Source organism: Chiloscyllium punctatum, chromosome 43 (genome assembly GCF_047496795.1).
Source record: "Chiloscyllium punctatum isolate Juve2018m chromosome 43, sChiPun1.3, whole genome shotgun sequence".
NCBI lineage: Eukaryota > Metazoa > Chordata > Chondrichthyes > Orectolobiformes > Hemiscylliidae > Chiloscyllium > Chiloscyllium punctatum.
Genome location: NC_092781.1, coordinates 62,380,355 through 62,406,989, shown reverse-complemented (window position 1 = coordinate 62,406,989; position 26,635 = coordinate 62,380,355).

The window sequence follows — 26,635 nt, the reverse complement described above, 5'->3', positions numbered from 1 at the left end:
TGGGTAACGTCGGTTGCAGAAAGCTTTGGGCTGGTCGTCAATACAATGTGCTTCGCACTGTTGAGAATAGAATGTTAAGGACAATGTCTGTCACTGAATGATCAGGGAATGTCCATCACAGAAAAGTCCAGCAATGTAGTGTATATAATATTCACTGGCATTGCGGATGTTGGATATTCCCAAACTGTCAGGGATAAAATGTTCTGGGATGTATCAGGAATAGAATGCTCCAACGAATGTCGTTATAAAATATTTAGTGATATGTCCGTTACAGAATATCGAGAATGTTGCATACACAATGTTCTGGGAAGTGTCAGTTACAGAATGTTGCGATAAATGTCGGGTAGAGAATGTACAGGGGAATGTCAGGTATATAATGTTCTGTGGCGCGTTGTGTGTACAATATTCTGAGTAATGTCGGTTGCAGAAAGTTCCAACATGGGCAAGAATACAATGTCTCTGGGATTAAGGGAATGGAATGTCACAGGCATGATCTGAAATTGAACGTTGGGAGAAATGTCCTTCATAGAATACTTCAGCGATGTCGGGTATATAATGTTCTGGGAGCTGTCACCTCCAGAATGTTCTGGCGAATAAGAGTAAGAGAATGTTCTGGAAATATCAGGAAAAGGGTGTTCCAGACATAGCCAGGGGATTGTGCGTGTCAGAATCTTCCAGGAATTTTCAGTGTAGAATGTTCCGGGGAATTATGATGTCGAATGCTCCCGGGAATGTCGCGTTTACACTGTTCTGAGGCATGTTGTGTATCCAAAATTCGGGCCAATATCTGTTACCGAATATATTGGGAAAATCTGGTGTAACATGTGACAGGCAATGTCAGGTACCGACTGCACAAGGGAGTGTGCTGGCCAGAATATTTCAGGGAAAGACAAGTACAGAACTTTCTGGGGAATGTATTGCACAGAATGTGCTGGGGAATTTCGATTACGAATTCCACAGGCATGGTCAGGTGCAGAATATATGAGGGTGTGTCGGATAGGGAATGTTCTGGAAATTGCACGTGCACTATGATTCTGAGAGCGTTGGGTGCAGAACACACCGAAAAGTCTTGGAGAATGTCGGGTACAGAATGCTCTGGGGAGCGTCAGTTAGAGAATTTTCCCAGAGTTTTGATACCTAATGTTCCCAGGTCTGTCGGGTTTTGGCTGTTCCGAGGTTTGTCAGAAAATAATGTGCCAGGAATGTTAGATGCAGAAGTTTTGGGGTAATGTTGGTTATAGAACATCCCAGAGAATTTCTGGTGTAGAATTCTCAAGGGAAAATCGGTTACAGAATCTTCTGTAAATTTTCTAAAATGTGGCCGGAAGTGACTCGTTTAGAATGTTCCAGGGAATGTACGTACAGAATGTTCTGAGGAATAGCAGTTACAGACTATTCCGGAAAGGTCGCTGACAGAAAGTCCCGGGGAGTGGCACATACAGAATAATCCGAGGTTTTCAGCCATAAAACGTTCAGGTGAAGGTCGCTTTTGGAATGTTTCAGAAATCTCACGTACATTATGGCCCGGGGGATATAGGGAACATAATTTCCTGGGGATTGTCAGGTAAAGAATGCTCTGTGAAATATACGGTACAGAATGTTCTGGGGAATGTTGCTGAGAGAATGTTCTGAGAATGTCGGGCATCCAATATTTCGGTCATTGTTGGCTTGCAGTATGTTCCGAGGCGCGTCGAGTGTAATATATAATGCAGAATGTCGGATAGCGAATGTTCTGGGAATGTCAGGTCGAGGAAGTTCTGAGGAATGTCTAGTATAAATGTTCCAGCTATTTTCACGTATAAAATGTGCTGTGTAATATTGTGCATAGAAAATTGTGGGAAACGATCTGCCAAACCGCCAACCCATAATAGGTCCACACAGAACGTAGCAAAGCAAACTTGGCCAAACTTAACAGCGAAACAATCAGAATGCCTCAGCAGGCACCAAGCAGACTGAGAAGCGAAACTAGACAACACTCGCAGATAAGGGTAATACGTCCCTGCACCCACTAACAATAACGCAACAACACAGCTATTCCAAAGCCCTGAGGGCCGTTTCAACACCCAGCAATACTAAAGCTACACAAAGAATACTTTTTCGAGAGAGGCACCACCAATAGCATTGCTGAAAGGCCCGGAAAATGGAAGACTTTTACTGCTTCATAAGAGACATTAGCACTTACCTGCCAAAGGGATTGGAGTCTCTTGACCCATTGATACTATAAGGATCTTACATTGTATCGAGAATCAAGATGTTCATCCAATAAATGTATTCCGATTAGCATAATTGCAGCTCGATGACTCTATTTCAAGTTACATTGTACATTCCCCATTCCTGATTAACCCGATTGTCTAAGATTATTATTAAAACTGGCTTCTTCCTCAGCTCGAGGAAGGGTCAGTTTTGGCTCCCTGGACAGACTGTCTGTGCTGTTTCAGCTTAGTCAATTCCTCTTCCACGATATTGCTGTAATAATAAACTTTTGTCAACTTCACTTCTAACCGTGCTTTGGGTTCTCTAATTTATTGGGCCAATTTCTCCGACAGTTTGGCATTAGTCGGCAGGCCCTTTTCGTCTCTCAGGGAACCTGACCTTTTAAATTTAGCCCAATTCGGAACTGGAGGCCAGCACTGCCCCAACATGTCAGACTAAGAAGTCAGAACAACTGCGGAAGAAGGTCACACTTGTGATCTCGTAACTGCGGCGAATTCGCCTCAGCTAGCACGACTTGTCATGTGGAGGTAGTCTGGTAAGCAAAAACGTAATCACCAAATTTTAACAATTTGGCAGTCAGCTGCTGCGGCAATTCTGAATTGTGCATAAAGTCAGCCTGTGGACGTAAACATTTGGGCTCCTAAAGCTGTTAACTAACTTGGCCTCTGGAGGTAGTCTGGTGTGCAAATAAATTAAATTTAACGAATTGGCAGCCGGGAATTCGGAACTGAGCAGCCTTTGACTTGGCCTGGGGAGGTAGTCAGGTTTACTTTTAAATTCACTCCTTAAATTTTATAAGAAACAGCAATTTTGTACATGCGCAAATCGCCATGAGCCAGGCCTTCTGTGACGAAACTAACCTCACCAGTAGAAAGATGGTCGGGCAGAGAACGTGTGGCGATATAGTTGGAGAGATTGCATATCAAATGTTCACTTTATTAGTGGTAAATCTTCCGCTTGAAAGAAAATTACTGGGGTTGTAGCTGTGCGACCCTGCCCTATTATTTCTAAGTGTTTGTTTTGGGTCTGCTTGGTCCCCGGTTACTGAGTGCTTGACTTTTTAATTTCGGCTGTCCCCTCTGGCTGTGTTTCTTCAGTGGTTAAATGTTTGATGACTTTGCGGTCAGCGACAACACACTCGATTTCCCTTGATTACTTCACCTGTTAATCACCCACTGCCTCTGTGTTCTCTGAGCGCGCTCTCTCTTGGTTTTTACCTGGAAAACCTAACTACAGCACTTGCAAATCAATCCAGGACGTCCAGGACGCCATGGGAGCACGGACATCCACCCTCTGCAGGGACATTTCAGTTGTGGGAACTGGGCAACTCCAACCATGTGGTGAGAACGACCCGGGGCGAAAAATGAACAAGACTACTCAGGAAAGGCATGTTTATTACGTGAACTTCAAGAACAAGGTAGGAGATTCACTGGCTACAACTGCATCACCGGCAAACAGTATTCTAAAAGAAACAGTGGACAACCATTACGTTGACCCCTTCACAGGGCACCGTACTGATGGTCCCAAGGGGACTAATCATGAGGGGAGTGCTGCAAAATTGATCAAATTCACGAATGAACCAAAGGCATCTCCAGGTGTCACAGGGATCTCTCACAGGACCCTGTCCACATGCTGCAGTGTCTCGCGATATTCTGCAACGTTGCCAAACGCCATCGGCCCCCTGGTCAACAGGAGACAGAGAGTGTAGTGGAAGGGAGTTTCTCAAAATGGAGACCTGTCACCAGTGGTGTTTCACAGGGATCCATGCTGGCACAACTGTTGCTTGAGATAAATATGACTTGGAGGAAGGAATCGCTTGCCTGATTAGCAAATTCGCAGATGATACAAAGATTGATGGAGCAGAAGGTAGTGAAGGGGACTGTCAGGAAATACAGCAGAATATAGACAGATTGTAGTGACGGACAGAGAAATGGTAGATAGATTTCATTCCAGTCAAAAATTTGTGAATGCATTTTGGAAGATCTTTTCAAGTGCGATGTATACAGTAAATTTGAAATGTCTTGGCGAAAATTGACGCAGAGAGGGATCTGGGTGTGCAGGTCCATTGTTTCCTGAATGTGGAAACACAGGTCCGTAAAGAGGTCAAGAAGGCATTTGGCATGCTTTCCTTATTTGACGGGGCATTGAGTACAATAGTTGGCAGGTCATGTTCCAGTTGTATAGGACGTTAGTTCGGCTGCATTTGGAATACTTGGAAATGTCCTGGTTGCCACATTGGTACAAGGATGTAGATGCTTTGGAAAGGCGGCAGAGCAGCTTCACCAAGATAGTGCCTTATATGGTGTACGTTAGCTATGAAGAGAGGTTAAAAGGATTCGGATTATTTTCATGCAGAAGACGGAGTTGGAGGGGAGAGCTGATTGAGGTCAATAAAATGATGAGAGCTATTCAAAGTGTGAATACCAATAAACATTTTCCCAGACTATGGAACTCAATTTGTCGGGGTCACGAGTTCAAATTGAGAGTGGAAAGGTTTCGGGGAGATATGTGTGGAAAGCTGTTCATGCATTGAGTCGTAGGTTGCTGGAACACGTTGCCAGAGTAGGTTTTAGAGGCGGAAACAATAGTGTCATTTATGATTTATCTGGACAGATACATGATTTGCAGGGAGTAAAAGGTAGAGATCTTTAGGAAAGAGCTGGCAGGTTTAGATAGAGGAGCTGGAGTGGCACAGGCTTGGATGCCCGAAGGGCCTGTTCCTGGGCTGTGACTTTCTTCGTTCTTTGCTCATTATTTATCTCTGAAATACGTATAGTGCTTCCCCCTGCGAGGAAGAGTGTAGGACACGGGCTTAAATTATTTGCTTGTTCCGTTTGCAATCCTCCGGTCTCTTTTTCCGGGTGTCCCATATCTACTATCCTCAATTTGTTTTTCCAAGTGTCATACACTCATCCTTAATTACCTTTTAAAAGATACAGAAAAACTCCTGCGGGCTTTTCATTATTTCCTCTCAGTTTACTTTCACGATATATTTTCTTCCTTTTTGTCAAATATATCGTATGCTTCTCATTCCTAAAATAAAAATCCCCTGTCTGGCCTACCCTAGTACACACCAGTTTGTGATTGAGAAGATAACATGACGGCCTTCATGAACCATGGATGGTTCATCTTCGTTTCCAACACTTCTTTTTGAAAACCACCAATCATTCCTGAGCAGAATGAAATATCTGCTTGAGTGTGTGCACATGTACAGCCCCTGAGCTTCCCCTGGATTTATTTACACATTCTGATTTAGACGAGATGTAAGACAGAAAGCTGCAGTTTAGATTTTGGTTTGTTGTCAATCATTTGCATTAAGGAACACGTGATCAGCTGAGATTGACAGAATTTAGTGAGTTTTGAGAAGATTCGTAGCTCAGGTTAATCTTTTGGATGTAGGTATTGTCGGTGAGCTGGGTGGTTATTTCCAACCGTTTCGTCGCCCCACTAGGTATCATATTGAGTGGTTTTGCTTGTTGTCTGTATATGGTCTTTCAAGTTCATTAGCTGCGGTTTTTGCGTGTTGGTGGGTTTATGAGATTGAATCATGTGCACTGCTTCTCCGGAGTCGCACTGAAGATGTTACCTAGTAGGGTGACGAACTGTCTGTAAATGAACCTCCCTGCTCAGCGAGCAAACCTACATGGAGTGATTGAATTTTTCCACTTTCTCTCTCTTTCTTATTTCTGGTAGATGATGCCACATTCCACTGGGAAGCTTCCGACAACATCTTCTTTTCTGTCAATGAGAAATCCAGCCAAAACGAGTGGACTGAGCCTTCAGATGTGACTGACACATCACCCACTCTTCTGTCCTGCACATTCCCCTCGTTCCCCCAAAAAAGATAGAGATCCCCTTGTCCTCATTTGCCACTACACTTCAGTGCACATTCACAGAGTCATCCTCCGCCACTTCCATCAACTCCAGCAGTACAACACCTTGAAACCCTGCTTCCCCTTCCGATCACTGTCAGCATTTCACTAGAACCATTGCCTCTGTGATACCTTTCATCATCCTGAGCCCTTGCAACTCACCCATGGTAAGTTTCCATGCAATTCAGGAATCTGAAACTCGTGCCCCTTCATCTCTTCCTTCCTCACTGTCCAATTCCCCAAACAAATCTTCCAGATGAAGCAACATTTCAGTTGTACACTTTCAATCCAGTCACTTGTCATTGTTGCACACAAGGTCATCTTCTTTACATTGGGGAAGACAAACAAAACTTGCTTCAAGTAACACCCCACTCTTTCTTTCTGAGCAACCCTGTCCTTCTCATTGATTCCCTTTTCAATAAGCTGCCTTGTTCTCATACCAACATTTTAGTCCGCTGATGAACAATATTCCAATGATGGACAACCAAAGCTCGAGTAAAACGTGACTTTACACGTTGGTACGTTAAAGCCTGAAGGAAATAATGTTCAATTCCATAGCTTCCCAGCCTGGTCCTATTGTGACTGTGATCCGTTTTCAGACGATTGTCCTGCCTGCTCTCCCGGTCACTATTTCTTGTTTGCATTGCATTCAATAGAGAAGATCGGGGAATACAACTGGGAAACTTTGTACTAAAACTCTTTGCTGACTTATGCAACAGACATGAATTGACAGACACAGTACAAAATGCCATAGATATTAGAAAGCAACAAACACAGAAATTAATTTTTAAAAATCGACTTGACCTGCAGAAAAAAAACAGACAATCTTACATAAAGTAACAATGGTACTTCACTGACAACACAGAAGGATGGAAAAAAAAAACTTATCTGACCGACCCTTAACAGACACTGAAAAAGCCGTCACAGTTAGGGGATTAAATTGCAACTGCCAGGATGTTTTCAAGAAAGATTTCTTTAGCAGCATTAGAAACAAAACTAAAAGACAAACAACTCACAGAAGAAACCCAGAAATCCATCAGACTGGTAGTCGCATCAATATTAAGCTGAAATAAATGGAAGGAAACACACTCAACACACAAGAATGGAAAGCACTGCAAAGACTTACAAAAAGGTAAAATACATTGTTATCCGACCTGAAGACATAAGACGCTAGACAGTTATTCTATATCGAAGAGACTACATTGAAAACGCGACCACCCTAATTACAGACACCAACACTTAAGAACAAGTGGCGATAGACCCGAACCAGCAACGAGTGAACTGAAGCGCTACCATACTCAAACAAACGTCAGAATTGTGGAGAAATAAATAAGATCGACTTCTAAAAAATGAAACCAGTTAAATCCAACACACCACGCTTCTACGGATTACGATAATTCACAAACCAGGAGCACCGTTAAGAGCCATAGTCTCACGACCAGGAACAACAACATACAGATTGCCAAATGAGCTCCGCCAAAGACTAAAACACTTAGTCAAAGACACACGTCATTCCATCTACTCCACCGAAGACGTCCCAAAGACCACCAAAGGCACTAAGATGGAAGAGGATGAAATAATTGGCTCGTTTGATGTAACAGCCCTGTTTATAACAATCAACATTAACCTGGCCACTGACTACACTATTAGAAGACCCAAAGACGCAGTCATCAAATACCACTAACTTCATCAAAAACGACAGTATCATCAAGCTCATGGACCTATGCATTACCACGCACATCATCTTCAACAACGCAATCTACAGACAAACCAACGGAATACCCATGGGACCACCGATATCAGGGTTCTTAGCAGAGGCAATAATGCAGAGACTAGAACAAATAGCTCTGCCAAACATTCAACCCAAACTTTGGGTCAGCTACGTGGATGACACCTTCGTGATCGCTAAACGAAACAAATGACAGGAAACCTTCAAGAAATCAACAATACGCTCACTGGCATAAAGTTCACTTAACACAAACACCATTCCGAGGTGTCACAGTAGAGCGAACAGCCAATGGCGAATTTCGAACAGCATCTACAGAAAGACAACACAGACGGAACAAATATTGAACGACAGAAGCAATCTTCCCAACATCCCCAAACGAAGCTGCATCAGAACAGTATTTCAACGAGCCAACGCACACTGAAGCGCAGAGGAACTCTGCAGAACAGAGGAAAATCATCTATAACATGTATCCAAAAAGAATCGGTTACCAATGAAGACAGTCCGCCGATTTCTCAGCAACAAACCCAAACAAGCAGACAAAACACGTCCAGAAACCCTAGACATTCTCCCCTACATCAAGGTTACCACGGAAATGACTACCAGACAACTCAGACAGCTTGTCAACACGGTAGCCAGCAAACGCACCAGCACACTAAAACAGCAGCTAATGAACTTGAAAGACCCTATACAAACAACAAGCAAACCTGATGTCATTTAAATAAAACGTGCAAAGACTGCAACAAACACTACATTGGACAAACAGTCAGAAAACCAGCCAGCAGGATATATGAACACCAACTAGCCACAAAAAGACGTGACCCGTTCTCATCCGTATCCATACATATGGATGAGGAAGAACACCACTGCACTGGGACAACGCATTCATTCTTGGACAAGCCAAACAAAAATATGCATGAGGATTTAGAGAAGCATGGCATACCAACCCGAACTCTATCAACAAACACATCGAGTTAGCCCCCATCTACCACCTCCTGAGTGAAGGAAGGGGAAGTGACTTCACATAGAACATAGAACAATACAGCTCACTACAGGCAATTCGGCTCTCGATGTTGCGCCGAACTGTGAACTATTCTCAGCAGGTCCCCCTACACTATCCCAAAATCATCCATGTGCTTTTCTACGGATTGTTTAAATCTCCCTATTGTGGCTGAGTTAACGACATTAGCAGGTAAGGCATTCCACACCCTTACCACTCTCTGCGTAAAGAACCTGCCTCTGACATCTGTCTTAAATCTATCACCCCTCAATTGGTAATTCTGCCCTCTCGTACGTGCTGACTCCATCATCCTAGTAAAACGTCTTTCACTGTCTACCCTATCTAATCCACTGATCATCTTGTATGTCTGTATCAAATCCCATGTTAGCCTTCGTCTTTCCAATGAGAACTGACCCAAGTGTCTCAGCCTGTCCACGTAAGACCTCCGGAACAGGCAATATCCTGCTAAATCTTCTCTGCACCTTTTCCAGTGCTTGCACACCCTTCCTGTAATGGAGCGACCAGTATTGTACGCAACATTCCAAATGTGGTCGCATTAGCATTTTGTATAGATGCAGCATGATATTGCGGTTTCGGAACTCAATCCCTTGACCAATGAAACATAACGCACGGTATGCCTTCTTCACACCACTATCCACCTGGGTGGCAACTTTCAAGGATCTATGCACACGGACTCCAAGATCCCTCTGCACATCCACACTGCCAAGAATCTTTCCATTGACACAGCACTCTGCCGACCTGTTATTTTTCTCAAAGTGCATCACCTCACATTTAGGTGCATTGACCTCCATTTGCCAGCTCTCAGCCCAATTCTCCAGTTTATCCAAGTCTCCCTGCAACCTGTAACATTGTCCACCACTATCCAAACGTCCACCGACTTTATTGTCGTCTGCAAATTTACTAATCCATCCACCTATACCTACGTCTAAGTCATTTATAAAAATGACAAACAGCAGTGGTCCCAAAAACAGATCCTTGTGACAAACCACGAGTAACTGGACTCCAGACTGAATACGTTCCATCAACCGCCACACGCTGCCTTTTTCCAGAAAGCCAGTTTCGAATCCAAATTGCTCAATCACCCTCAATTCCATGTCTTTTCATTTTCTCCATCAACCTACCACGTGGAACCTTATCAAAGGCCTCACTGAAGTCCACACATACTATGTCAACTGCCCGACCTTCATCGACATGCTTGCACACGTTCTCAAAGAATTCAGTGAGGTTTTTGAGACACAGCCTGCCCTTGGCGAAATCATAGTGACAAGCTGAAATCAAATTGTTGCTTGCTAGATGATTATAAATTTTATCTCTTATAATACTTTCCAATAACCTTTCCTACAGCAGAAGTAAGGGTCACTGGTCTGTAATTACCTGGGTCATCTCTGCTGCCCTCCTTAAACAAGGGCACAACATTTGCTATCCTCCAGTGCTCAGGTACTTATGCTTTAGAAAAACGATGACTGAAATATCAAAGCTAACGGCTCTGCTATCTCCTCCCAAGCTTCCCAGACAATCCTCTGATAAATCCCATCCGGCCCAGGGGACTTGTCTAGAACATAGAACAGAGAAGAATACAGCGCAGTACAGGCCCTTCGACCCTCGATGTTGCGCCGATCAAAGCCCACCTAACCTACACTAACCCACTATCCTCCATATAACTATCCAATGCCCGCTTAAATACCCATAAAGAGGGAGAGTCCACCACTGCTACTGGCAGGTCATTCCATGAACTTACGACTCGCTGAGTGAAGAACCTACCCCTAACATCAGTCCTATATCTACCCCCCCTTAATTTAAAGCTATGCCCCCTTGTCTACTTCCATTCCTTCGAGAATTGATAACACCTGTGCCGAATTAATCTCGATCTTTTCTAGTCTAATATCTCGTACCTCATTCTTCTCCACTACAATATTCTCCTTTTCGTGAGTGAACACCAATGAGAAATGTTCGTTTAGACCCTCTCCAATCTCTACACGGTCCACACTCAACTTTTCACTTCTCTCTTTGACTGGCCTTATTCCTCACATACCTACAGAAAGCTTTAGGGTTCTCCTTTAGTGTATTTGCGAAAGGCTTCTCTTTGCTCTTCTTAACTCTCTTTTTAAATCCTTCCTAGCTGATCTGTAACTCTCCATCGCCTCATCTGAACCATTTTGCCTCATCAAAACATAAGCCTCCTTCTTCTTCGTAAGAAGAGATGCAATTTCTGTCGTAAACCACGGTTCCCTTACCTCATCACTTCTTCCCTGCCTGAATGGGTCATACCTAACAAGGACACGCAATATCTGTTCCTTAAATCAGCTCCACATTTCCAATTTCTGCATGCCCTGTACTTTGCTGACCATTCTATGTATCCCAATTCTTGGCGAATCAGATTATAATTGCCCTTGCCACATCGATACATCTTGACCTGTGGCATGTACCTATGCCTTTCCATCGCAGAAATAAACGTACCTGGATTATGGTCACTTTTTCCAAAGTGCTGACCTACAACTAAAGGAAACACCTGGCCTGGTTCATTACCAAGCACCAGATCCAATGTGGCTTCCCCTCTTGTCGGCCCTTCGACACATTGGACAAAAACTGATGCACCCGACATAGTATAGATATAACATTTCCAGTCAATGTTGGAGAAGTTAAAGTCCCCCATATTGAACACCCTATTCCGTTCACTCCTACTTAGAATAATTTTACTAATCATTCTTCCAACTCCGGAGTCCTGTAAGAAACACCAAACAGTGTGACCTCTCCTCTCCTGTTTCTAACCTCAGCCCACACTATCCCAGAAGACGAATCCTCATCAAACATTCTCTCAGCCACCGTAATACTATATTGAACTAATACGGCGACGCCTACCCCTCTTATACCGCCTTGCCTGTTTAGAAAGAAAGATCGAAACCCTGCAACCTGCAACATCAATTTCTCACCCTGCTTTACCCATGTCTCTGAATTGGCGACAACATCGAAGTCTAAGGAACCTATCTATGCTGTAAGCTCACCTACCTTATTTCGGAACATGCATCACCAGAAGAAATGACATCAACAACCGCAAGATACCCAAACATATAAAGAGAAAGCTGGAGTTATCAGCAGTACTTCGCCTGAGGCCCACTGAAGCTGTTACGAATAGCATGAGGAAACGACTGGAAATGAACGTTCCAGCTCAGCAAGCAAACCTGCATCCTGACAGCATCTATTCCCCAAATTCACATTTCAATTTACAGCTATTTTAGTTGTGTTTCTCTTTCACCCACAATAGAAAGAGCATGTCTTTTGAATTTCACGTCCTGGTGCTGTGTTTCCTGTCACTACGCCTCCGCTGCTGACAAGGAATTAAAAAGCACACTTTCAAACATTTACAGTTCTGACGTAGAGTCACGCTGGACCTTAATAGCTAACTCTGTTTCTCTGACTCCGAAGATGTTGCCAGACTTGATGAGTTTTTCGTGAAGAGAAGAGGACACAATTTCAATAAAGCTAACACCTGGGGATACTGGAATTCTGTGTCATAAATTAAAATTGCAGACGAAACTCGAAGCATTGAAGCTAATTCACTGGGCCCAACGTATTAACTCTGCTTTTACTCCTCAGATGCTGCCAAACTTGCCTAGGTCCTCCAGCCACGTTTGTTCTTGAACAACTTTCTAAGACGCGTACCAAAGCTGCTCAAAAGCCCTGTCCAACACGGAGCACCATACGCCAAAAAGTGAACGATGACACAAGGTGCACAAATCCTGTTGTTCTGAAATTGGATAAGCCTGGTATTCATGACAGAACAGAGCTCTGAATTATGGTAAGAGAGAGTTGCAGAGGGAAACGCATTAAAATCAGATGCAGAATATGGCAGGGCTGGAAAGAAATAGATTCAGATGAATATATGAAAGCGTTTTGAGGAATGAGATAAATTGTTGTGACAAAGCAACATGATTTCTCCATTCAGCCTCCTCAAGTCTATGCCAATGTAACTGGAAGAGATTGATATCCTGGAAGATGAGGACCACATTCAGCCATTTGTGCCTGTTGTAGTGGAATTGGAGAAGGATAGAAAACTATTTGAGTCTTTGAATGGGGAAGTTGGAGATCGGGTTGACACGTGTCTACTCTATGGGAATTGCAGGTGAACAATCATCCGTCAATCCCATTTCAGGGAAACATGAGGACACCTTTTAGTATCTCGAACCTGTTAAGTTGGTTCAGAAGCGTACCCTTCAGACCCTTGAACTGCTACATAGTAACAGATAGATTGCATCAGCCCAAATCCTCTGAAGCATCATCAGGAGTAGGAAGCGAAGGCCTTGACTGTCTTACTCAGGACAAACCTGCCATTTAGACAATAATATTGAGACTCCAGACAAACATTTAGCTCATCAAGTTTGTAAATCAGAAACAGAATGAGCCCACTCAGCCAATCCTGCATCTAATAAAGTCAACAGAACAGATATTTGATGCCATTTGCCTGTTCCCCAGAAATGGAAAGGAAACGTTGACGTTGTAGAAAAGGATGTGTCTTCATTAGTGAATAAAGAGTTTTGGGCAAATTCTTTGAGTTAAAGGCACATACTTCTGGAAGACATTGAATAAAGTGCTGAACAACGGGTTAAATGAGAAAGTAAGTGCACATGGAGTTTAAGGGAATTCATTCGACCGGATAAAGGCTGAGTAAAAACAACACATTTCAGAGAGATGGAATAAATGGATCGTTTCATGATTGGCAAACTTTGGGCTGGCACAGATGTCAGACCACGGGCCCCAACTATTTGCAATCAAATATATAAATTGGATGTTGAGTTAGAATTTCAGATGAAACGACAATAGGTGGGAAAATAGGTTGACGCTTGAAGATATAAAATGCTTAAAAATAGACGTAAATAGTTCAGACAAGTGAACGAACGCTGCCTCACATCGCCAGAAACCCAGCTTCCATTCCTGTCTCAGGCGACTCCCTGTGTGCAATTTGCACATTCTCCACCTGTCTGCGTGGGTTTCCTCCGGGTGCTCGGGTTTCCTCCCACAATGCAAAAATGTACAGCTTTGGTGAATTGGCCATGCTAAATTGACCGTAGTGTTGGGTGAAGGGGAAAATGTAAGGGAATGGAACTGGTGAGTTGCACTTCGGCGGGTCGGTGAGGACTTGTTGGGCCTAAGGGCCTGTTTCTACACTGTAAGTGCAATTTCAGCATTTGCTTGTGAAAGAATAGAGTATGCAACTGGGGTAGAATAGGCGTAACTATACCAGGCATTAGTGAAACAGCAATTGGAGTCAGGCACAGTTTTATTGCCTTGACTGCTGGAGGGACACAGTTGCATTGGAAGCAGTTCAGAACTGTTTCACTGAATTGATTTCAGAGATGAGGAGATTGTCTTATGAAGAGAGATTGAGCAGTTCAGGTCTGTGCTCTCTGGAGTTTAGATGAATGAGAAGATATGTTATTGGGCTTGTGAGATGCTACTGGCGATGATCAATGTAAATGTGGAGTGGATATTTCCTGATATGGGCCAATATAAAGCAAGACAACAGACATTTAGAGTAAGGCAGAGCAGATTTAATGCAGAGCTGGAGAGAACTTACTTCTTTCAAATGGTTGCGAATCGAGTAATTCACTGCACTAGAGTGCAATAGATGCTGGGACATTGAGTAAATGACACGACATGGAGAGGAGACGGAAAAGTGGAACAGTGGCCGAAATAACATCGGCCATGTCTGTATTAAATGAATGAGTAAGTTCGAGGGTCTAAATTGCCAATCGATGGTCCTCATTCTCAATCAGCCCTTGGAATGTGTTACACAAGAATTGGGAAGGACTGTTGACCAACAGGAAGCAGACGTATGGGATAAAAAAAGTCTTACTCATTTTTGACAGAATGTAAACAGTGGAGTCAAAAAGCGACCATTGCTTGTTCCTCAACTATTTACATTCTATATCAATGACTTCAAGGAGTGGAATAAATGTATTGTAATCATATTTGGCGATGACACGAAAATAAGCAGGGAATTAAATTTTCAAGAAAAGGTAGACTTTGCAACTTGGTGCAGACATTAGAGAGAATGGATAATGGTTAGGCAGGTGGAATATTGTGTGTTGTATAACCATTTTCATTTTCGTCTGGAAGAATTGAAGACTATAAGAAGAGAGGTTATAAGTGGGCGGCACGGTGGCACAGTGGTTAGCCAGAGACCCGGGTTCAATTCCCGCCTCAGGCGACTGACTGTGTGGAGTTTGCACGTTCTCCCCGTGTCTGCGTGGGTTTCCTCCGGGTGCTCCGGTTTCCTCCCACAGTCCAAAGATGTGCAGGTTAGGTGAATTGGCCATGCTAAATTGCCCGTAGTGTTAGGTAAGGGGTCGATATAGATGTAGGGGTATGGGTGGGTACGCTTCGGCGGGGCGGTGTGGACTTGTTGGGCCGAAGGGCCTGTTTCCACACTGTAAGTAATCTAATCTAATCTAAAAGTCTTATTGATCAATTATGCACTGGTGCGTTCATTCTGATCCTTTCAGACATTGGGATTGTTGCTCCATCACCCTGATGGTCTGTTCACTGATGTTCACTGAGACCCTATTTCTTTCAGCGCATAAGGGATAATTTGATGTGGTTGGTGTGCATTGGCGAATTAAGACCTCAGTGTGTTTTCAGCCATCTATCAAGAGTGAGGGGGTACGTGTCTTTATCCAAAACAGCATCTTTTCTTTCTACGTGCAGACTCGAAAACTGGAATAGCTAACTGCGTCTGAATGGAAAGGCTGCCAGGACAGTGGTATTCAACAACATGATGCACTGTACATGCTCACAATGCAATATTAATGGAGTGAGAGTTCCTTTAGTTCGTCTACCATTCCCCATTTAAATGGGGGCACCGCACAGCCATGTACGCCATCGGGAATCCCGCTATACTGGGAAAACTAGGATAAACGCAACAGATCCCCGCTGAGGGAGAAAATATAGTTTTCACCTCTTCAACCATATACATCCTCTGAAACTGAATGATGACACTGATGTCGACATACGGGCAGATGATGGATATGTAACACATTCCTAACTTCCGCTGAATAGAAGCTCCCTTCTAATTGTTGCCACCTTAAAAAAAAGACCTTCTGACACTTTCTGCAGTCGCTTCGGCACCCCTGTCTTAAGGACTAGCCTTCAAAAAATGTTTAAACAAAGTAACGTATTTTTTTTTAAAGAAGTGAGAGCATTGTTACATAAGTAAGATATCTGTTCATGGAGCGCTGTGCAGACGACGCTCGTGTTTTGCCCAGTGAAGAGGACTATCTGTCCAGTCTTGGGAGAATTGTAATCCTTTCCAAACATATAGGGAGTATCTGTACTTCAGATGACTGTCCTGCACAGTCGATAATCTGCTCTTGCTCTGAGATACAGTAAATGGGCTTCCCACAAATGTTTGTTTCGAAATCTCAATTTGAACAGCACAAGGGAATATATGTGTGTTGCCGAGCGTGCGTTCCTGCGCATTGGGATCATCCAATGTGATATTAATTGTTTGATAGAGATTACACTCTGTGGAAATCACGTTGAATGTCAGGGGTACGGAATATCGATGGAAAAACACTGAGGGACGTTTAATGGATAGACGAGATAAAGTGATTGAGAATGTTAAAATAAAGGCATTGCCAGACCCAAATAATGTATACATCAGTGTGCATGAGAATGATGAGGGAGAGTATTTGGTGGGAATAAGGATAGAAATGTGAAGTATTGACTCAGATTCGCTTCTGCAGATTTGAAGCTAGCAGTGTCTGCAGCAGATAGGTGGCATTATTAAGAGTGCATTACTTAGTTCGAGGATAAAACAACAAATGGGATGAGACAGTCAAGTACATTCTGTAGGTTCTCATAGTTAGAATTTCAAATGGTGAGGGTATGGTGTCAGGGATCAGCTCATGACCAAAGGGATCATCACAATTGTGACTCATCTGTCTCAGCCTCAGATATTCGCCAGGAATGGGATGGGGGTCAGAGAGAAAGAAAAAGATTTTTTGAACAGAACAGCAGATAGTGATCTTCATTTTCCCAGTCATTAAACATAAAGTGCATACAATTAATCGTTGTTTACAACTGAAACTGAGTAGGTCAGCATAGAGTCCGATGAGGGACACTGCAAAAAGCAAAGTGGAAGACAGTGAACGAACCATTTCACTGATGCAGTTAGTAGTGGTTTTTAACTTGCATATTTGAATTCGGAGTCTCAGAAGGAAGAATAATTGTGGCAACGAGTAGGGAGTAAATGAAAGAACTGTATTGCAGTCATAACTGATTTTAAGCAATAATATCTGGACAGGCAGACTTACCAGGGACACCAACGATAGCCAATATAGGATAATAAAAATGTTGAATAATGCAAAGAGCATAGTAGATGTGCCAGGATAAAGACAACCAATAATATGTTGAAAGAGCCCAAATATAATTGGACAAACTCCTTTCTATTGTTGGAACATTCCAGTCCATTGTTCTCAGATTCTCATCCATTGCTGGAACATGCCAATCTGTTGTTCTTAGATTCTGATCCATAGTTGGAAAATTAGAATCTAATGTTCTCAGGTTCTGATATCTCTTCCCCGACTCTCTGGAGCTGCTGATCCCTGTTAGTGTGATGCTTACACTCATATTATGGCATAACACATTGAATGGAGCCTGTTTATCATTAAAGATGGGACCATTCCAATGTGATTCGCGAAATCCATGGAGATGACATTAATCACAGTCGCCAAACAAACAGGTTCAGTTAACCCCTTCCTTACATTGCTTTCCATACCACGATAAAAGGGAACATTTACTTGATCTGGATAAAATGTATAAGGTTGACTGAAGGACGGACCAAGATCTTTCTATCATATTAACCCTTTTTTCTTGAATGTGGGAGTAAAGGCAGAATACTGCAGATTTGTATGCGTGCCATTCAGATTATAAAAGGAGACAAAACGAAAAGAAACGAGAAGCTGCATAAAATGACTGGTTGGAATTTTTCGAGAGACAGTCACCCAGGGTACGATGTGTATTGTCCATAGAGTTGTTGTGAGGCTTATCCTGGTATAAAGTGCTGTGTTATCAAATCCTTTCATACGCTTGACAGAGAGCATTGAGAAAGCTGCTCAGGATAAGGGGGACCGGCAGGAGAATAGGAGAACATAGCAAGAGAAGTAGGTAAAGGAATTGGAGAACTCGACATTTCGTGTGTAAGAATTATTCAGTACTGGGAGTGAGTACAAGGGGAGATGCAGAAAAGGGGGGTCATTGGGGGAAAGGTAGTGAAGTGGGGAAAACTGGTGTATCATATAATTGGCAAATTTGTGCAATTCATATCTACATTTACGAGATCGAGCAAAGGACGAATCGGTGCAGGGCACTAAGAAATGGAAGAATTGTGCTAAGGCTGATATATTTGGGAAGTTTGGAGCAGGGCGTCAGATAACAGGAAATATCGTGCAGTTACCAGTAAATGCGACAATTGATGCAGGACAATATTGAATGGGAAAATCAACGTAAGATACCCCAAAGTAGTCTGTGGCACCCAGTCATTAAAATAATTGATGTAGGGCAACTATTTGAAGGTAAGTTCACATTTGATGTTTGGGAGGCTTTTGAAGACAGTTTGACAGACTTCAGGAGAGATATGTTCCTATGAACATGGGTCAAGCAATGGAAAGATAAGGGAACGATGGTTGACAGGTGAATTTATGAGACGACCTAAGAGGGAAAAGGAAGCGCAATTGAGGTTTAGGAGATTCAAGACAGATGAACGCTTGGAAAAATGTTGGGAATGTGGAACCAATCCGAAACGGTGAATTAAGAGTTTTAAAATATGTCATGAGATATGTTTAGCAAACAGGGTTAAAGAGAATTCCAAAAACTTTTATTCATGTATCAGGAGCAAGGTGGCAACTAGAGGAAGGTTTTCCCACTCAAGGACAAAACCGGAAATTTATGCGTACGGTCAGAGAAAATGCGTGCAATTCTTAATGAATACTTTGTATCAGTTTTCAGCGAGTTGAGGGGTATGACAGATGTTGAGGGGATGAATAGATATTTCATTACTCAAGGTCAAGGGGGCATAAGCAGGGAAGTAGTGTTGGGTTTTCTAAAAGGCATTAAGGTGAACAAGTCCCGAGGTCCGGATTGGATCTATCCCAGGGTACAGAGGGAAACAAACGATGAAATAGCTGATGATTTAACAGATATGCGTTCAGCAATCTTGAATACGGGTGAGATCCTGGCAGTCTGGAGAATTGCTCATCCTTTTCCCTTTTTAAGAAGGTAAGCGGGGCAATCTAGGCAACTACACACCATTGACCCTGACGCCAGTTGTCGGGAATGGCTGGAAACGTTACTGAGTGCAGGATCGGTTCCTATTTGGAAAATAATGGGCTTATCAGTGATAGGCAACCCTGTTTTGAGCAGGGAATGTCATATCTTGGACATTTAATAGAATTCTTTGAGGAAGTGACAAAGTTGATTGATGAGGGAAGGATTGTAGATGTCATGTACATGGATTTTCATAATGGATGTGGTAAGTTTGCCCATGGTAGGCTGATGAAGAATGTGAGTCACATGGTGTCCAGGGTTACAAGCTAGATGGATAGAGAACTGGTTGGACAAAAGGAGGCAATGAGTAATAGTGCAATGTAGGTCCCGAACTGAAGACCTGGAGCAGTGGTGTTCCATAGGGATCCGTACTGGGAACACTGTTGTTTTTGATACACATAAATGATTTGGTGGAAGGTGGAGGTGGCCTGATTAGCAAGTTTGCAGGTAATCTTATGATTGATAGAATAGCAGATAGGGAAGGGGACTGTCAGAGAATTCAGCAGAATGTACGTACTTTGGAGACTCGGGCAGAGAAATGGCATATGGAGTTCAATCTGGGCAAATGCGACGTGATGTATTTTGCAAGACCCAGTTCAAGAATGACCTCTACAGTAAATGGTAAATTCCTGAAGAAAATTGGTGAACAGAGAGTTCTGGGTGTTCATATCCATTTTTTCCTGAAAGTGGCGACGCAGGTCAGTAGCGTGATGAAGTAGGCATACGGTGTACGTTGTTTCATTGGACGGGTTACTGAGTAGAAGAGTTCGCAGCTCATTTTACTGTTGTATTAACATATTTTTCGGCAACATTTGGAATACTGTGTACAGTTCTTGTCACCACATTACTGAAACGATGTGCATGTTCAAGAGAGGGTGCATAGGATTTTCACTGGGATGTTGCCTGCTATGGAGGTCTCTGCATAGGAAGAGTGGTCGCTCAGTTTAGCATTATATTCATTAGATATACGCAGGTTGAGAGGTGCCCTGATTATGGCTCACAAAATCACGAGATGATTTCCTTCCCTGAAATGTGGGACTCAATTACTGGAGTTCACTCGAAGAGATATGGTTCTAAAGTCCTTTCTGCAAAGGGTGGCGGGTGCGAGGAACGCGTTGCCAGCTGAGGTGTTGGGGCAGGAAGGATATCAACATGTAAGACCTATTGAGACAGATACATGAATAGACAAGGAACAAAGGGATACAGGTGCTTAGAAATTGGCGAAAGGTTTCGATACAAGATTTGGATCAGCAGAGGCTTGAAGAGCAGAGAAAATCCATCTGATAAACCAGCATTTCCACAAACATCATTTACTGTATTCCTTACTTCTGATGTGCTCTGGTCCACATTAGGGAGACGGGACGCCACCATGTCGTATGCTTCCCGAGAACATTCCCGTGACACGTGCATGGAACAACCCCAACGCACCTTGGCTGATCACTTTAAGTCCCCCTCCCACTCCACCAAGCACATGCCGTTTCTGGGCCACCTCTACTGCCAAACCTTTCCAACCATCTCCAGGAGAGAGAAAACCTCATCTTCCCCTTTGTGAACTCCCAACCTGACCGGATCAATGTGGATTTCACTCGTTTCCTCATTTTCACTTCATGCCACATAGGTTCATGCCACAAGTCACGAGTTATCGATGGTGCTAGGGCAATTACAATCCGATTCAGCAAGAATTAGGATGCATAGAATGGGGTCGTGAAATGCAGGGAATGCAGAAAATGGAAATGTGGAACTGGTTTAAAGAACAGATATTGCGTGTCCTTGATGGGTAGGTCGTGTGTCACAAACCTCATTGAGTTTTTAGAGAAGGTGACCAAGCATGTAGATGAGGGCAGGGCAGTTGATGTGATATACATGAACTTCAGTAAAACCTTTGAAAAGGTTCCATCTGTTAGGCTGTTGGAGAAACTGCAGAGGAGTGGAATTTAAGGTGATTTAGCAGTTTGGATTAGAAACTAAATTTCTGAAAGAAGGCAGAGAGTGGTGTTTGATGGAAAATATTCAGCCTCGAGTCTGGTTAATAGCGCTGTGCCACAAAATTCACTGACGTTTGTCATTACTAAAAATGACTTAGATGCAGTCATAGGTGGATGGATTCGTAAATTTACAGGCGACATTAAAGTCGGTGGAGTACTGGTCAGTGTGGAAGAATGTTACACATTGCAGCTGGACTTGGATAAACGGCAGAATTGGGCTGAGAGGTTGCAAATGGAGTTCAATGCAACTCGATGTTAGGGAAGGATAACAGGAAGGCAGCATACTGAGACAGTGGAAAGATTCTTGGTCGTGTGGATGTGCAGAGGGATCTTGGAGTCCACAGATGCTTGAATATTGGCACCCAGCTTGATAGTGCTGTTAAGAGGGCGTACAGTGTGTTAGGTTTCATTCATAGGGAGATTGAGTTCTGGAGTCTGTTTTCATGCTGTGTGTCTCTTAGTCTCTCTTGCTGCTTTAGTTTATGACATCAGAACGGGGGAAGCATTTCTGCTTCTGAATTCAGTCGTGCAAAAGCACACCCAGTCAGCGTGCTTGCTCAATTAATGCCATTAAAATACACAAATCCATCATGCAGATTTTGTGAATTCTTTACAGACACAGGAGATAGATATTCGGTTAATTGAAGTTATAAGGCATGAGAAAAGACCATTCAATCCCTCGCTTCCATTCCATAGGACAAGCAGGAGAGCAGACAGCTGTTCGAGCCTATTTCTCAAAAGCAAGGTGAGGACATCTAATTTACAAACCTGGGACTGCTCGAGATTGAACACAGGAAAATCTGGAGGCCAGTGCGTGCCTAGGATCCTGTCACCCACGAACAGGAGGTGACTCAATCCCCATAAACAATAATGTGTGAATAGGTTGCCTGAGTGGTCCATTCAATTCTGATACATCACTCAATAAGATCATGGCTGATCTGAATGTGACTCCTCAGTCCACCTTCAGCAGCAGCAGGAGCGGTGAGAGTGAGCACAAGAGGGCTGCCACAAAGCGAAGTTTCCCTCTAAAAGGACTTACCTTGATAGTCAATAGCGCCCATTTTCAGCAGCAGCGGGAGATTTATGAGCAATCAACTTGCACACTCCCAATCGCTATAGCTGCTTTGTAATGAAAAGAATTGCTGCAATTTACTTTGTAGCATGCATTTTATATCAGCTTTTGCAACAGCAGTTAACTTTCCAAAAATCAGTGTCAAATATCCATTGCCCAAAAGGGTTCAAATAAAGCACATAGACACGGACAGTGAACGATCTGAGAAACAGGGTGTTTCATGGTTCAGGCCTGGACGTGAATAGGTTGTATTAGAATAGGCTATAGAAATAGATTGAAGAGCAGGAGCTGCCCCACAACTTTAACAAGAATGACCCGTCAAACTGACTCAACAGTTTGTTCTCTATATCGGTGAACAATTTCCAATTGTCACAGTGGTATACATTCTTTAGATATTATTTATTTGTTAATTAGATAAATGGTTCTTTCTTAAACTCAATAAATTATTTAAAAATTGTTACACATTACCGACTACACATATTGAGTAGCATTAATCCAAAACACCACAATACTAACAAAATACATGTCCATAATTACAGTCTGAGGCTCTGGAGCACTGATAGCAGTGGTACAGTTCACTATTGCACATGAGCAGGCCCAACATCACACCAAACCTGCGCCAATTCCCACTCGATTCTGATTCTGCTCCTGAACGGATCCCAGACTGAATCATGTCCATCAGATCTGTTCTTCTGATGTTAATAAAATCCAACAGTTTCATTAGCTTTCACATTCTTAATAAAGCATAAATAAATCAGCATTGTTTTAAAGAATGATCTACCTTTTTAATATTTTTCCGGGTCATGTAGTCTGTCCCCCAATGTTGAAAACAGCAACAAATCGAAACATTCTGCCCACATCACCTGCCCACAGCAAATTCAGAGCATGAATGACACATATCATTTCACTTTGATTCATCTTTCCTGTGTATATATCATCCTGTCTGACTTGCTGTAAAATGAAGATATAAACTTCATCTATATCAGTCCAGGAAATAAGCTATTAATATTCTGTCCTTCTGTTTGCTTGGTCCAGGATACCAACATTCACTCCATCTGGAAGATTTTGTCAACGTAATACAAGGAAGTCATTGGCATTTCTTAGTATTCCTGATGACCAATTTACTTCCATGTGGTGTCCCACATACCACAGTCTTCCAATTTTTTCTTTGAAAAGTCATTTTTTACTCCTAAAGAGTATAGTGCTGAAAAAGCACAGCAGCGCACTTTTGACTCTCAGCTCCAGCATCTGCACTCCACACTTTTTCCTCCTTTATATCTTCTGTCTGTTAAATATTTTCAAATATATATCATAATAAACTGCAGTCGCATTGGCTTTGATCGTGCATACTAAGAGCATAACATTCGTACTGACTGGGTGCAGAAAAAGCTTGTCAATTTGTCAGATGCTGATATGATGTGCATTTTGAGATTTCTGACTGCGAATCTTCCCTTTTTATATCCTGTAAAAATGTTGACAAAAGTCATCGATGTCAGTACTGAGTAGAAACTTTGAACAGGTAATTTTATTTTCTAAGAAACTTTATTTTCTCTCTCATTCCCGAAAAATTTAAATTGACATTAAAAATGAAAAGTAATCTAACTGAAACATCGACAACGTTTTTAGAGCTTGACTGCAGAAATGCTGGGAATAGTTCCCCTCATGGGACAGTCGAGGACAAGAGTTGTTATTTCAGAAGAAAATGACTGATTCAGAAATGAGATGAGGAGGCATTTCATTTCTCAGACGTTTGAGCGTGTTTCAAAACCCTTCGTGCAGAGAGATTTTGGGGCAGAATCTTTGCGTATATTTAAGCAGTGACAGATAGATTCTTGATTTGGAGATGCCGGTGTTGGACTGGGGTCTACAAATTTAAGAAGAACACAACACCAGGTTATAGTCCAACAGGTTAAATTGGAAGCACACTAGCTTTCGGATCGACGCTCCTTCAACAGGTGATAGTGGAGGGCTCAATCCTAACACAGAAAATGTACAGCAAAAATTTGCAGTGTGATGTAACTGAAATTATACATTGAAACATTGATTGCCTGTCAAGTCTTTCATTCATTAGAATGCAGTCATAATTTCATTCTTTCATGTGTAAATCAAAAAACCTTTTTTAAAACAGTTGCATTCTTAAGTTAGCTGTTGACAATGGTGATAGCCATCAATATGTTGAAGGTGTTGGCCCCCTTGCGTCCTCTGTCTATGCCATGATGTTTAGATTGATTCCAATCTAAAAATTGAGATATCGGAGTTTCACATAAATTCATGCAGTTTTTGAACGCAGAGTTCTACATGAATGCTTGCAGTTTTTGAGCAAATTAAAATGTAACCCTGCAAGTGCAAATTCACCCCAAAACATGTATGTTTGCATGTGGGTCTTTGTCTGCCTGTGTGTCTGGGGTAGGGGTTGTGATTGTGAGAAAGTGTATGTGTGCGTGTAGTGAGTACAGAGTGTCTTAAGACTGTGAGGGAATACATGTGTGAGTGTGGAAGCGTGTGTGTCTGTAAGGGTGTGTGTGGGTGTCTGTTTGCGCGTCTGTGTGAATGTGTGTCCGTGTGCATGTGTGTATAGGAGTGCCTGTGTGTGTGGGTGTGTGTGGGTGTGTTTGAGAGTATCTGTGTGTGTATATAGTGCAATAGTGGTCACCTGTAATGTGACATCAACCCAAGGTCCCGATTGAGGCCCTCCCTATGGGTACAGAACTTAGCTATCAGCCTCTGCTCGGCCACTTTTCTCTGCTGCCTGTGGCGAAGTCAACCTTGGAGGATGGTCATCCGAAGATCCGAGGCTGAATGCCCTGGACCACTGAAGTGTTCCCCAACTGGGAGGGAACCCTCCTGTCTGTTGATTGTTGTGCAGTGGCCATTCATCCGTTGTTGTAGCCTTTTCTTGGTTCCCCCAATGTACCATGCCTCCGGGCATCCTTCCCTGCAAAGTATAAGATAGACAACTTTGGCTGAGCTACATGAGTACCTGCCATGTACAAGGTAGGAGGTGTCCCCACGCGAAATGGTGGTATCTATGTCCACACTCTGACAAGTCTTGCAGCGTCTTTCCTGACAAGATTATATGGAGTTATCCTGAGAGCCTTGCTGCATGCTACGAACAACGATCTGTTTAAGGTTTCTTGGTCGTTTAAAGGCAAGTAGTGGAGGTGTGGGGAAGGCCTTGGTAAGGTGCTCATCCTCATTGATAATGTGTTGCAGGTCAACAAGAACATGGCGTATTTTTTCAGCTCCTGGGAAATACTGAACAACGAAGGGTGCCCTGTCGGTTGCAGCACGTGTCTGTCTCCTGAGGAGGTCATTACGATTCGTTGCTGTGGCACGTCGAAACTGGCGGTCGATGAGTTGAGCATCGTCCCCCGTTCTTGTGAGGGCATCCTTGAGTACTTCCAGGTGTCTGTCACGTCCCTCCTCATCTGAGCAGATCCGGTGTATGTGTAGGGCTTGTGCATAGGGGATGGCTGTTTTAATATGCATTGGGTTTGGAGATCCAAACTGGATGAAGAACAAAGTCAAACATCACATGACAGCAGCGAATAGAGCGACTGGTTATGTGAAACCACAAGCTTTCAGAGCGCCGCTCCTTCTTCCAAAAACTATTTGATTGCCCTGGAAAGAGTGTACAGGGGATTTCCAACATATTTACTTGGGATGGAGCATTTAGGTGATGAAGAGAGGCTGGATAAGCTTAGTTATTTTTTTCCAAGCAGTGAAGATTGAGAGGAGACTTGAAAAATGTTGCCTGGAGACATACACATACTTGAATTAAGACAATCAACGTAAATTATAGGACAAAAAACCGAACGCCAATCCTCTTTGAATTTAGTACATTGTCAATCGTAAAATCATAATGGCACAATCCCATGCTGTCGGGCCTTAAAACCTGGGAAAATTGAACGTTGGTTGGAAAACTGCAAAGCCACTGGCATGTAAAAAGTCTGTCCGTGAAATAGCTCTCTAAAAGGTATTTTTATCGATCTGCAAACTGTGAATCAGAAATCTCTAAAAAGTAGACAAGAAGATCGAAGCAGAAATGAAGAAAAGATTTTATATCTGAACTGATTTGAAACCTAGAATTGTTGGTAATTCTTAATCAGGGTTTTTTTTTATCGGACCAGTATTGCAGAAGAGGCAAAGGCAGTACGAGTATACTGAAGTGGGAAATCTTCAGGGAAAACAGGGGACGTGAGGTAGAAAAAATATCGTAGGATGATGACATCAGCTTGCAACAGGGGGCATAACTACAAATTGAGGGGTAATAGATTTAAGACAGACGTCAGAGGCTGGTTCTTTATGCAGAGAGTGGTAAGGGTGTCGAATGCCCTACCTGCTAATGTAGTCAACTCAGCCACATTAGGGATATTGAAACAATCCTTCGATAAGAACATGGATGATTTTGGGATAGTGTAGGAG